Raw genomic sequence first — 13,573 nt, 5'->3', positions numbered from 1 at the left:
AGAAATACGCAACGAACAAAAACGGGAAAATATGGAGTTGGGAAATCAAAGCAAAAGAAGTCGTAGGCAATTCGTATAGCAAAGGCTAGGCTATTTTTTCCTTTGGCACATCCATATATTGTATAATAGGCACAACACAATGTTATGCACAGGAGGAAATCGTGTTGGAGCGAGTAAGCTGAAAATAGTCGACATAGATATGACCTAAAACCTCCTATAAATAATTATTTAGTATTTTTTAATTTTATAAACGAAAGTTTATTTAACGATTATCTTTTCTTCAATCCATTTAATTTTTTGGAACCCATTTAGTTGGCATATATGTATTTAAAAAGTTATATCCATGAAAATAAATCTAAATTCCTTGGAAAAACGATTAATCAACAAATTCAATAAAAGTAAGGTATAGATTTAATTTAGTTTGGTACAAAAAACTTTAGTTATTAAAAATGTTATTTAAGTTTTTAGTTTATGTTTCCTGAGCATGACCCCAAAGTTAATAGTATTAGCTTTTTAAAATGTTAATAAGAATACAAAGCAATATTTATTAATTCTTTAAGGACTATCGTTCAGCTTTAATCCCTGAAAATATAACTTCTTCACTGCCGGAACATACCTACAGGGTATTTAAGAAGGGAAATATGTATATAAAAATAATTTCGTCACGACATAAGTGGCATCATTAGAAGAAGTATGTTGGCAGCCACCCACCGGCAGCCTTGACTCCCATGGCAGCCCCGCCCCCTCACCACCCCTCGCCACCCATCACCACCCGTCTCAAGTGCCTGACGCAAAAAAGTCAAACACCAAAATTGCCAAGCACCAACAACGCAAAAAGGAGGACAGAAAAAGTTATATATGTATATATAGTATATCGCGGCAAGTGCTGGGGCCAAGTGAAGGCGTCAGATTGGGGGCGTGTTTTGGGCCAAGAGGGTGTCGAAAGGGGGAAAGGGGCGGCGGGGGTGCGAGTGGAAATGGGGCGGACCACTGCGAATGAGTGCGAAGAAAACATGGTAATTTTTCATAAAAACCGCCAAATGCGCACACAACCCGAAGCGAAGCAAAGGCGAAAAATAAAAGAAAATATATAAATTTTCCTCCAGCCCGCTTTCCCACTTTTTTGCTGGCCTGCGCGGTTTTTGCGGCGGATGGAATGTGCCTCAAAGACGTGGGCACTGCCTGAGCTGGGGGCGTGGCATGTCATGTTTATGCGACGTCTTTAGCCATTTAGGCATGCGAAATGCGTTGCGCCCGAAATCCTTTCTACGTGAATCCGTAATGCCCAAGGACAAGACAGGCACAGAGGCCCAGCAAATGGAATGACAGGCCAAGGAAGTGGGTGGCAAGTTTTTTTTTCGGTCAAAAAGAAGTCGGTGGGCTGGCCAGGCAAAACAAACTTCGAGCGGAAGTGGCAAACGGCGCGGCGGAAATGTCAACAAAACAGCAAAACGCTTTACCACCCACAGCCCCATAAATCCCTGCTCCGTCCCCGGCCACTCATAATCATTCCCTGGTGAAATATTATCAAATTGCGGCAATTGATTTAACTGCCGGCGGGTCTACGTGACGAGGTCCGGTCTGGGAAAGAGCCAAATCGCGACTCAAATCGACGCAGTAAGCCATCAAAGCAGGGATCTCAAGTTGCAGATGGATAGTTTGGTTTGGCCGGAGGAAGATAAACACGAGAGGATTGAGCAACTTATTGGTAAAAGGATAGGCAACGGTCCTGAAACAAAAAGCCAGGGGGATAGTCAAATTAAATTAGGAGCTTCACCTGATCAATGAAATTTCAAACTTAATTAAAACATCTCAATTCTGTTTTAACAACAGCTTTGTTAATGGATAAGAATTTAATAAATACACTCTGTAATTTCAAATATGTCTGTATATATAGCACCTCTTATAAATACAGAAAATTAAAGAAGGAAAGGATTAAAAAAAGTAAACAAAATACTAAATACAAAGAAAAAATAGTAAGCAACCATTTTGGGAATCCAAAGTCAGCAGAATTTTAAAGGAAAACAAGAAAGGAAAGCTAACTTCGGGCGGAGCCGAAGTTGATATACCCTTGCAGAATATTCCATAAATTATATTCTCCAAAATTATTCATACGATGCATTCTTAATACTCATAAAAAGTCCCAACTTCCTAACTTTAAAAACACCAAAGTTATGACATTTCCAATCGTTCAGTTATATGGCAGCTATAAGATATAGTCGGCCGATCCTTATGAAATTTGGAGGGTCGGATTGATTGGCCAAAAATAAAACCCATAGAAAATCCCAACTTCCTAACTTTACAAACACCAAAGTTATGGCATTTCCGATCAATCAGTTATATGGCGGCTATAGGATATAGTCGTCCGATCCTTATGAAATTCGGTAGGTCAGAATGATTAGCCAAAAATAAAACCCATAGAAAATCTCAACTTCCTAACTTTAAAAACACCAAAGTTATGGCTTTTCCGATCGTTCAGTTATATGGCAGCTATATGATATAGTCGCCCGATCCGGCTCGTTCCGACTTATATACTACCTGCAATAGAAAGACAACTTTTGGGAAAGTTTCAAGCAGATAGCTTTGAAACTGAGGGACTAGTTTGCGTAGAAACGGACGGACGGACGGACAGACGGACAGACGGACAGACGGACGGACGGACATGGCTAGATCGACTCTCCTGGTGATGCTGATCAAGAATATATATACTTTATAGGGTCGGAAATGTCTCCTTCACTGCGTTGCAAACTTTTGACTGAAATTATAATACCCTCTGCAAGGGTATAAAAATTCCTAAAAATTACTAATTTTAACCTCTTTATTTAGCAATTGCAAGGTTTTTCATAGTTAGCGTACAAAAGAAGTGGCAGGGATTCATTGATATATTTAATTGTTTAATTACAACACAGAGAACAGGATGTGTGAAACAAAAGCCTGATTAAGCCCCAAGTTAGAACAGTTAAGTACAGACGCCCACTTCTGAGAAGTACCTAGAATTCAAGGATTTTCCGTGCTACAAGTCGATGGCGTTTTTCCACCGTTGATTTATTTCGGTGGTGTAATTGAATCGCGTTGCCAGGACTCTGATCAAATGCTGAAGCATAATTAGTCCTCCGCTCAAAAATAGATCATAAATAATCGCTGCCGCCTAAGGGATGAGAGCGCTGCTGAAGGAGAAGCCGCAAATTGTCTGAGGGGCCTGCATAAATTACTTAAATGTTCGTCTTCCTTGGACCCTTTCACATCCCTTTCGCCGGGCTCTTCCTCCCAGTCCCTTAGACACAACGCGTCGTATGCGCAATTTTATTAAATTACATTCGTGTTTTGGCAAATTAATTACGAAATTATGTTGTCGTCTGGCGCCTAACGAGCTCTATCTCCAGGACCTGCCACCACCCCCGCCGATACATATGTATTCATCTAACAGGCTAGTGGGGGATGTGGAGCGGTTGCCTTGACAATGCCTTCTCCTAGCCTTCGGTTATGCCTTCGTCCTTGTTCACAGCGCGCCATGCATTTCACTTATCTTTGACTGTCAGAGTAACCGCATCGTCCTGCTACTCCTGCCCCGCTTGGCCTATAGTTCATGCATATTAAAAGTAATTTCAGCTCATTTTTGGCATATTTCGTTGTCTGGCTGGACAAGGACACAGCAGTAGCAGCAGCAGCAGCAGCAGCCCAAACAGATTACTCAGCATTTGAATGGACCGTGTCGTCGTTTTTCGGTTTGATTCTGGCACAGAAATATTAAACGAAATCTCAGTCGCCATAAATTTGACTTTGTGTTCATGGCTCGCTTACCAAACCGTGTTTACAAATCATACAAATCTCTGTTTCGTTCCGTTTCCCCCTTTTCTTATCTAATTATAGCCCAGCAAGGTCAAAGCTATAACATTACTCATACGCCGCATTAGCCGGCGTAGCCCACATCATTGTCAAAATAAATTACAATAATTTGTTAAATCGCTGCCAGAGAACGTAGGACTTTGAAATCCAGGAAGGGATGGCGTCCAAATGGAAACCAAATCAAATTGCGAGCAACGTTTTAAGTTAAAAATCACATTTGCATATTTTCTGCATAACAATCAGGGGAGCAATGGCTTGTGACGTCAGAGGGATCGGTGAATTCAACCGCATCACATATGATGCCAAAAGTGCACGGCGAAAAAAGGTATTTCTAAAGTGTATTAATAATAGCCCTAAATATGATTTTACACTGTATTATTACCGCTTAAATAATTGCAATCAATTATTTACTAATTTTGGTTTAATTATTAACTGAAAATAATGGTGTGCCCCCTGCTATAGTAATTTTTTTAATTCTTTTAATTAAAATGTTGTTCATTTGTAAATGAAGTATTTCCATTTGGTGCAAAATTAAATATAATAATCAATATAATTTTATACAAAACTTATAAGGAAAATTGTAAAACTTAGAATCTAAATATAAATTAAAGGCGTTCAGCACCATAGCCATTCCATTTTTAATGTTCTATTATATTCGTAATAGATCGTTTTTATACCCTTGCAGAGGGTATTATAATTTTGGTCAAAAGTGTGCAACGCAGTGAAGGAGACATCTCCGACCCTATAAAGTATATATATTCTTGATCAGGATCACCTCCTGAGTTGATATAGCCATGTCCGTCTGTCCGTCTGTCCTTCTGTCCGTCTGTCTGTCCGTCTGTCTGTCCGTCTGTCTGTTTCTACGCGAACTAGTCTCTCAGTTTTAAAGATATCGAATTGAAACTTTGCACACACCCTTCTTTCCTTTGCACGCAGTATATAAGTCGGAACGGCCGGGATCGGCCGACTATATCCTATAGCTGCCATATAACTGAACGATCGGAAATGCCATAACTTTGGTGTTTGTAAAGTTAGGAAGTTGGGATTTTCTATGGGTTTTGTATTTGGCTAATCAATCCGACATGCCGAATTTCATAAGGATCGGCCGACTATATCCTATAGCTTCCATATAACTGATTGATCGGAAATGCCATAACTTTGGTGTTTGTAAAGTTAGGAAGTCGGCATTTTCTATGGGTGTTATATTTGGCCAGCCAATCCGACCTACCAAATTTCATAAGGATCGGCCGATTATATCCTATAGCTGCCATATAACTGAACGATTGGAAATGTCATAACTTTGGTGTTTTTAAAGTTAGGAAGTTGGGATTTTTTATGAGTATTAAGAATGCATCATATGAATAATTTTGGAGGATATAATTTACAGAGTATTCTGCAAGGGTATATCAACTTCGGCTCCGCCCGAAGTTAGCTTTCCTTTCTTGTTTTATGCTAATATATAAAAGATGGTTCAATGTTCATTAATAAAATGCCATTAAGGTTTTAGTTCCGTTTTTCGTTTGCATCTTAGTAAAAATAAAAATTAGTTTTAATCACAAGTTCTTTCCGAGCAGTGTTACCTGGGATTTCTCTGTGAAATGTCTTTCAGACATTGCCAAATTGCTTTTAGCTTGCAACGAGGGCACACATCACCAAAAATCAAAGCGATGAATTCACCCCCCTCCCTCCCCTGCTGGGATTCACCCCTAGCAGCACTCAATTTACCCTCCCCCAACCCCGCCGCTATCCCGGATGTGTACGCTTCATTTATGCATTCATCAATCAGCTAACCAAGTGTAAATTTTGCATTTCCGTGCGCGTTGAAATAAAACAGAGAACTTGAATTTGGCTCGCACCCACACCGTCCTGCTGGAAAATGCCGCAGCAAACTCCTAGAAGCTTTTGTCTTTTGGGCTTTCACCTCGCATCGAATGCTCCCTCGTTCGCCCTTCATTTATTTTATTTTGAAATATATAAATCGCACCTAAAAAGTATGCTACACTAAACTTTGATTCATGGCGCAAACTTTCCGTGTGCGCTGGGAAATTTTGCTTTTCCTTACGCACACACCCACACTTCTTTGCAGCTGTTGCCCACAACGTTTCGGTTCAACGCTTTTTACGTGCTCAGCTGCCACACAGCTCCCCATCCCACCTTTAAATTTAGCTGGAAGCATAAGAGCAGTGTCGAAAAAAATAGAAAAAGTAAAGGGAATGGGAATGGGAACAAGAATGGGAATGGGAATGGAAGTTGGGAGTTGGGTGAGCCAGCTCCGAAAATTTTTTGCAATTTTCCCTGGCGCCCATTTAGCACTTGGCCATGATACGCAGTTTTCTCTTTTATTTGCTGTGAAAATAATAGAATCATAAACTGAAACGAACCAGGGCGAGCGGGTAGCGGGGAGCGGGGAGGAACTGGGACGGGGACACGTGGTCCCGCTTTGAAGTGTTTGATGAAATTTTCAACACTTAATGATAGCACACGCAACCTTGGTGGAAAGGGGGGGGCTGTGAAAAAAGGGGAGGCAACTCTGGCAACATCGCGATGTCCTTTCCTCGGCCAACCAACCAACACAGCACATCATAAACGTCAACGGCAATGACCGTGCACCACACAATTGTGTTAACCAAATGATGCTGCTGCACCCGTCCCAGCCCCCCTCCACTCCCCTCCCCCTTCCCTTTTGGCCACGTCCAGTTCAGTTTCAGTTTCGGACTTTCCGCCAGATCGGCGACTACATAAATAGCAGCCGGACAGTGACCGGGAGTGGGCAGGCGAAGGCCGTCAGCCAACCGGCCAATAAAACCAACGAACCACTCCAAAATAGGCTGCATGGAGAAGCGCGAAAATAAAATAGCTGGCGGAGAGGAATGCAAAAAGTGCAGGGCCCATTGAAACAGAATTTTTATATACCCTGGAGGACAGTCCATAAAGGCTTTTTAATGCTCACTGTTAAAATATTTAAACTTTCAGGGGAGCTATGCGCGGCTGTGCTGGTGATTTAATTTTCCCCAGATATTTTGCTGAACCAAATTGCAAACCGGGAAAAACATTAGGTGTATCACACCTTAAGTAAGAATTATGAAAAATCAAATCTTTCTTTGAAGTGTTCAACATAAAATTAAAACAATTTTAAACAATAAAAATTTTTAAATCTATATTTTTGAGTGTAAAACAAAACAATATTGCTTAAGAGAATATTAATTATTTTATATACAATTTCTTTTTTATTTTATTTTCTAATACCTTCAATCTGAGACTAATTTAAAATTCAAATAACTTTTTTGCTATTCTCAAACTTTAAGTTAAACGAATTTTGAATTTCAGCCTATCCACCGAAGGCATTTGCATTCATTACGAACCTGCAATTACCATATAAGGCACTTCTGGCATTATCACATCATTATTATACCCGAAATTTGCATGCCCCGTCCAATATGCTCGGCCCCGTTTTCCCTTTCCCTTTCCCATTTCCCATTTTCGCTTTTCCGCATTTTCCAACGTAGTGGTGTCGGCCTGCTGTTGTCACTGTTGGTCAGCAGCTGCTGTTGTTCTTTTCACATTTTCCCCGCCGCCGGTAGCTATTGTTGCTTTTTGTTTTTGTTTATGGCCGGGAATTATGTTGTTAGTGTTGTTTATATTTTAAAGCCCCGCGAATGCTTAAAGTGTTGCATTGAACGCGCCAAACGGTTTGCCAATTGCCAAATAAATTACGAAATTTACAGCACGACCCCAAAAGAATCGACGTCGAACTCACTAAAGCCCCCGTCAAACAGTTTTCCCGCTGCGAATGGCTGCTGAGTGTTGGCCCATTTGGACACAATCAACGGCAACATTAACGATATCGCCTTCAAAGTGCCGACCCGTACCCAGTCCAACCCCGAGTCCCTGCCAAAAGCAAAACCAAACCGACCCAGCCGGATCCGGGCTCTGGTCCGGGTTCTTGTCCGGGTCCGGGTCCGGGAAATAGCGCGGCAAACACGCAGGTCCCCCAATGACAAACCCCAAAAAGTTTTGCAGGTGAAGCAGATGGCCTTTACTTTCTAGCGATGGGAACGTGAAGAACTTATTTTTGATTAAAGGATTTAAAAAATATTATTTAATGCAAATAAGTATTTTTAATTAAAACTAACCATAAACATTAAATCATTTGCTGTAATTATGTATTATTATGTATTATATTTTATTGACAAAATCTTTTGATCCATTGGATCATGAGCACAAGAAGGAAAAAATGTTAAACGGATTTTGCCTGATACTTTAATAAGTAAATCATTTTACGACAAGCAAATCAATTTACAATTTGTAAATCTTACAAACGAATTTCTATGATTTTAAGAAACAGATCAAATGCCAATTTAGCTGTATTTACTTAAAATCAAAAATCAAACAGTTGTTTGCACCATATGAAAACCTCAATAAGAAACCGGATTGTGTTAAGAGCCAGTAAGGTATGTTTTATATAGGGTAATTAAAAAGTTTGAAAGAAACGTCAATACACTTTCACGTTGACATCTCTAACTCCTATTTCCGCTGGCCCAGTACCAAAGAGTTTCCCGAGTTTTGCTTGTTGCGTGTCCACTTTCACTTAGTTTTCATCGGTATGTGTGTGCTGGAGCCCCCGTATTAGTGTGTACCGAGAAATTGCGGTTTGTTTGCCAGGTAATTACATTTCGGCATTTTCTCTGTATGTATTAACCCCAGGACCCCGCCACTTTGCACCGCTCACCCCGTCGATCTTCTGTGTGTGGGCATGTCAGCGTGATAATTATGCGACTATAATCGCACTTTTACATGCCAGTTCTGCGGGGAGGGGCGGGGGGTGTGAGTGGAAATGGAAATGGAAAGGAAAGCAAATAAGGGCTGGGGCTGTGGGGAAAACTCAACTTGGAACTTCGAACTTGGCTAAAACACTTGAACCTTAAACGAAATATGTCGTCAAGCGGCAAAAGTCAGCAGTGCCAGCTAATTAACTGGTCGCCAGGTACAGACTTACTTCTCGACCCGTCGACGACCCCGAAACCCGCCCACCGACCACCGCCCACAGCCCACTGCCCCCTGCAACACATTCATGCAATATTTAAGGCAAGTTGGCCGGCCGGGCTTAAACAAAAGCGAAAGGCATGTTTAATCATAAGAGCAAAAACAACACGAAACGGTCGCCGTTTGCCGTTTCCCGTGTTGCCAAAGGCAGAAGGTTCCTTTCGCTCCTCGGCCAAAGCTGAAGCTGAATTGGTCGAGAAGTGACGTCAACGTGGCGGGCATACAAAAAAGGGTTAAGCAAATATTGAAGTGAATAAAAACCATGAAAAGGGATCCAAGCAAAAAATTACTACAAAAATACCAGCATACGTATAGATCTATATAAATTTACAGCTGCGGACAAAGTATAAGTTAAGATAAGTCAAGTTAACAGCAACCATTGCGCATTCCACATACTAATATTTGAATATATCGCCTTTAAAACACCTTCACTGAAATAATTTTTAAATTTTATTTTAGTTTGAAAATATCTCTGATAAAAACTATTTTTGATTTTTTTTTTTTCGATTTTAAACTTTTACGCCAGGAAATTATAATAGTAATTGTGTAATTGTAATTGTATAATTTTAATTTGATAAATACGGCCTTAGAGATTAAACGTTTCCTATCAATTTTACCTCTGATAAACCCTTTTAAACACTGTTTTTCAATTAAGGTGCTGCTGTCTGTGAATAAAATATAAATATTCGCTGAGCTATGGAAAACCATGACCAGCATTAGACCTTAAGTTCTCCTAAAGTTTATTTTCTTTACCAATACGGGTTAGCAAAATCCTAATCAGAACGGCAGGGGAATTTGGAAATAAACAAACAAAATAAAGGGGCTCCAAACTTTTGGAAAGGTAAAAGTGCTATTATTTTGGCTGCAATTGTGCTCGCTGGCAAAGCAAAGCAAAGAGAGATGAAACGCAACGCATACAGCTTACTACTCTTTTGGCCGTGTCGCGCGGCTGTGGGCGTGGCACATAGAGGAGGCGTACGGACCACTGCGAAAGGCATTTCCAGCTCTGTTGCAAAACCCAAAGCCAAAGTCCCAGCCAGGCTTGCTGGAGCAGCAGCTACCAATTAATGTCCTTGTTAGGCAGTGGCCTGTAAAATTGGCTTAAAAAATGTAACCTTATGCGAGAGCGAGCCAAACTGAATTCTACTATGTGTGAGTGAGCGTTTATGTGGGAGGCTAGGGGAAATATTATTTTATAAGCTAAAAATTCTTAAATAGATTTTGTAAATATTGAATTCTATGAGAAGAAGCCTCAAGCATAACAATACTGTTTTTACGAACAGTTAATCATAAAAGCTTTTCTGGTTTCTTTGGCAACCTATTACTTCTTGCCTATGAGAAGTGATAAAAGTCGAATTCGAAAAATCGATTCTTGCGCACACCTGCAATTTCAGTAGTTATTGAGGTCTTAAACAAGTTTAAAAACAGCATTAAGATATAACATTCAAAACTCGAACTCCGGTTTTTATTTTATTAATTATAGGTTTTTTTATTACATTTTTATTTAATCGATTATTCAAATAATTATTAACAGAAAACCTTTTCATATTCGAATTTAAATATTTTTGTAAGTGAAAAAGTTTTTCATGGTTTAATGGCAGGCAAAGTTCCCGTACTTATCCGCGGCATAAACCGCGCAATGCACGTGTGTGAATAGGTCTGTTTATACGACCAGCGAGTGTGTATGTTTGGCCAACCGAAGGGCAGGAGGAACTCTGGCCACGACAATGGCTACTGTTACGTACTGGCTGGTGTTGCTTTTGGCTTTAAGTGAAATAAAGTTCACTCCGCTTTCTTTTTTATGCACTCGCGGCTATTATTTAATTTGCGCAGCTGGGCGTAAATGGGCGATGGAGATGGCGACGGGTTTGACATGACCGGCACGAAGGCTCTCGGAATGCCAGAGTTGAGCTTTCAGCGCCCAGCGTTTCTGCACTTCAGCATTTCATTATGGGCCACCTCATGCGATGCCATGGCGAATCATCGGATCCGAATGGGGCCCAAAGTGGTTGCTGGGCACGCAACTTTTGACCGAAACGAGAGCCCAAATATCGAATGGAAATGCAACGTTTTTGCAGATGTCAAAGTTGCCGCAGTGATTTTCAAAAACCAAGAAGGACAAGTCAAGGAGGCTGTCTGCGTCCGTCTGTCAGAGGAGCAACAACCGCAGTCGGACCGGGGGAAGTGCCAATCCCTGTGCTGCGAAATGTGGGCCAACAGGGACTGTCTAATCTGTAAGCATAAATTCCAATCATTTCGCAAATGGAATGTGCCGGCGCAATCCAATGAAACCGCAAAACACAACACAGCAGATGGTCGAGGCCGAGGAGCAGGACTCCGTCAAACTGCATGCGGTTCTCGGGATAAGTGGAATTTTTGGGCCCAACATTGATTTTGGCGCGTTCTCTGCATTGGACATACCCCTTTCCTTTTGGGGCTTTATTTCGATTGAACTTGTTCGTGTAAAAACTCCTTTGAGGCATTGTGGTTGGCCTAAAACTCAAGTGATCAAATTTGATCAAATAAACAACTCTTCAATCATAATAATCAGTGAAACGAACTCGCAGACAAAATAGCAAAAGAGGCAACGAAAATGCCACTAATATATACTCTCAACGAAAATATAAAAGACATTAATAAATTTCTCAAAAATCAACTAAAGCTAGAAAATGAAACCTTAATAAATAAATGCAACTCATGGTACAAAAACATTAACACTAACAACATCCACACATCAACACTCTCTAAGATAACTCAGGAAGAAATTAGCCGAATTGACCAAATTAAATTTATAAGACTTCGGTTAGGACACACAAACATAACACACAAACACCTCCTTGATCTCAATACTACACGAAACTGCCCCCTCTGCCAATCATCAACCCCCATAAACATGGAACACATCATAGACACATGCCCAGCAATCACACAGGACAAGCAACATATCTTTAAAAACCTACTAGCCACCGACTACCTAAAGAACCCTACATCAGAAAATATCAAAACAATTATATCTTTCCTAAAAAAAAACAATTTATACAACGAAATCTAAATCCAAAAATTAAAACTAAGAAATATTGTTAATTTAAGTTAACCTACAATAAAACGTAGTCGAAGGCCCCGCAGCTAGCACTACACCACCATATGTTAGTCTTAGTTTTGTAAACTTTACTATCATCTATAATAAATAAATAAATAAAATAAATCAGTGAGGGTCTTGTTTTATTAGGGCTTCCAGTAGACATGGCAAATTTTTTAAATAAACTTTCGTGACTATGTATCACTAGAATTGGCATTTTTATTCTCGAATCTCCAGCTCTCATAATTTCAGAAATCTCGACGATCAAACGTACAGACAGACGGACATGGCTAGATCGACTCGACTATAGATCCTGATCAAGAATACATATGTATATTTAATACAGACGGAAAGTCTTGCTTCTATCGGTTACATTTTTTTTCAGGAAAACCATTTTACTTTATGAATAACAGTTCTAAAAAATCAAATTTATTATAAAACAAGAAAGGAAAGCTAACTTCGGGCGGAGCCGAAGTTGAAATACCCTTGCAGAATATTCTGCAAATTATATTCTCCAAAATTATTCATATGATGCATTCTTAATACTCATAAAAAATCCCACCTTCCTAACTTTACAAACACCAAAGTTATGGCATTTCCAATCGTTCAGTTATATGGCAGTTACAGGATATAGTCGGCCGATCCATATGAAATTTGGTAGGTCGGATTAATTGGCCAAAAATAAAACCCATAGGAAATCCCAACTTTCTAACTTTACAAACACCAAAGTTATTTCATTTCCGATCAATCAGTTATATGGCAGCTATGGGATATAGTCGGCCGATCCTTATGAAATTTGATATGTCGGATTGATTGGGCAAAAATAAAACCCATAGAAAATCCCAACTTTCTAACTTAACAAACACCAAAGTTATGGCATTTCCGATCAATCAGTTATATGGCAGCTATAAGATATAGTCGGCCGATCCTTATGAAATTTGGTAGGTCGGATTAATTGGCCAAATATAAAACCCATAGAAAATCCCAACTTCCTAACTTAACAAACAGCAGAGTTATGGCATTTCCGATCAATCAGTTATATGGCAGCTATAGGATATAGTCGGCCGATCCCGGCCGTTCCGACTTATATACTGCGTGCAAAGGAAAGAAGGGTGTGTGCAAAGTTTGAATTCGATATCTTTAAAACTGAGAGACTAGTTTGCGTAGAAACAGACAGACGGACAGACGGACATGGCTATATCAACTCAGGAGGTGATCCTGATCAAGAATATATATACTTTATAGGGTCGGAGATGTCTCCTGTACTGCGTTGCACACTTTTGACCAAAATTATAATACCCTCTGCAAGGGTATAACAAGAAAGGAAGAAAACTTGGGCAAGACGAAGTTTATATACCCCTGCAGTTATTGCAAAACGACTACATTTTGATTTCTATTATTAAAAGCAATGAAGCTATGTCGACTTTGCGCTGCATTTTGCCATCGTTTCTATGGCAGCTAGATGATATTGTTGTCCGATTGACAAAACTAAAAGCCTAATTCTGATATAGTAAATAACTACTATATCTCAAAGGACGGACAGGCGGACGGAATACTTATACTTTATAGGGTCAGAAATGTCTTCTTCACTATGCTGCAAACTTT

This window comes from Drosophila rhopaloa, unplaced genomic scaffold (assembly GCF_018152115.1).
Source record: "Drosophila rhopaloa isolate 14029-0021.01 unplaced genomic scaffold, ASM1815211v1 contig_2, whole genome shotgun sequence".
Lineage (NCBI taxonomy): Eukaryota > Metazoa > Arthropoda > Insecta > Diptera > Drosophilidae > Drosophila > Drosophila rhopaloa.
This window is presented reverse-complemented; position numbering follows the sequence as displayed.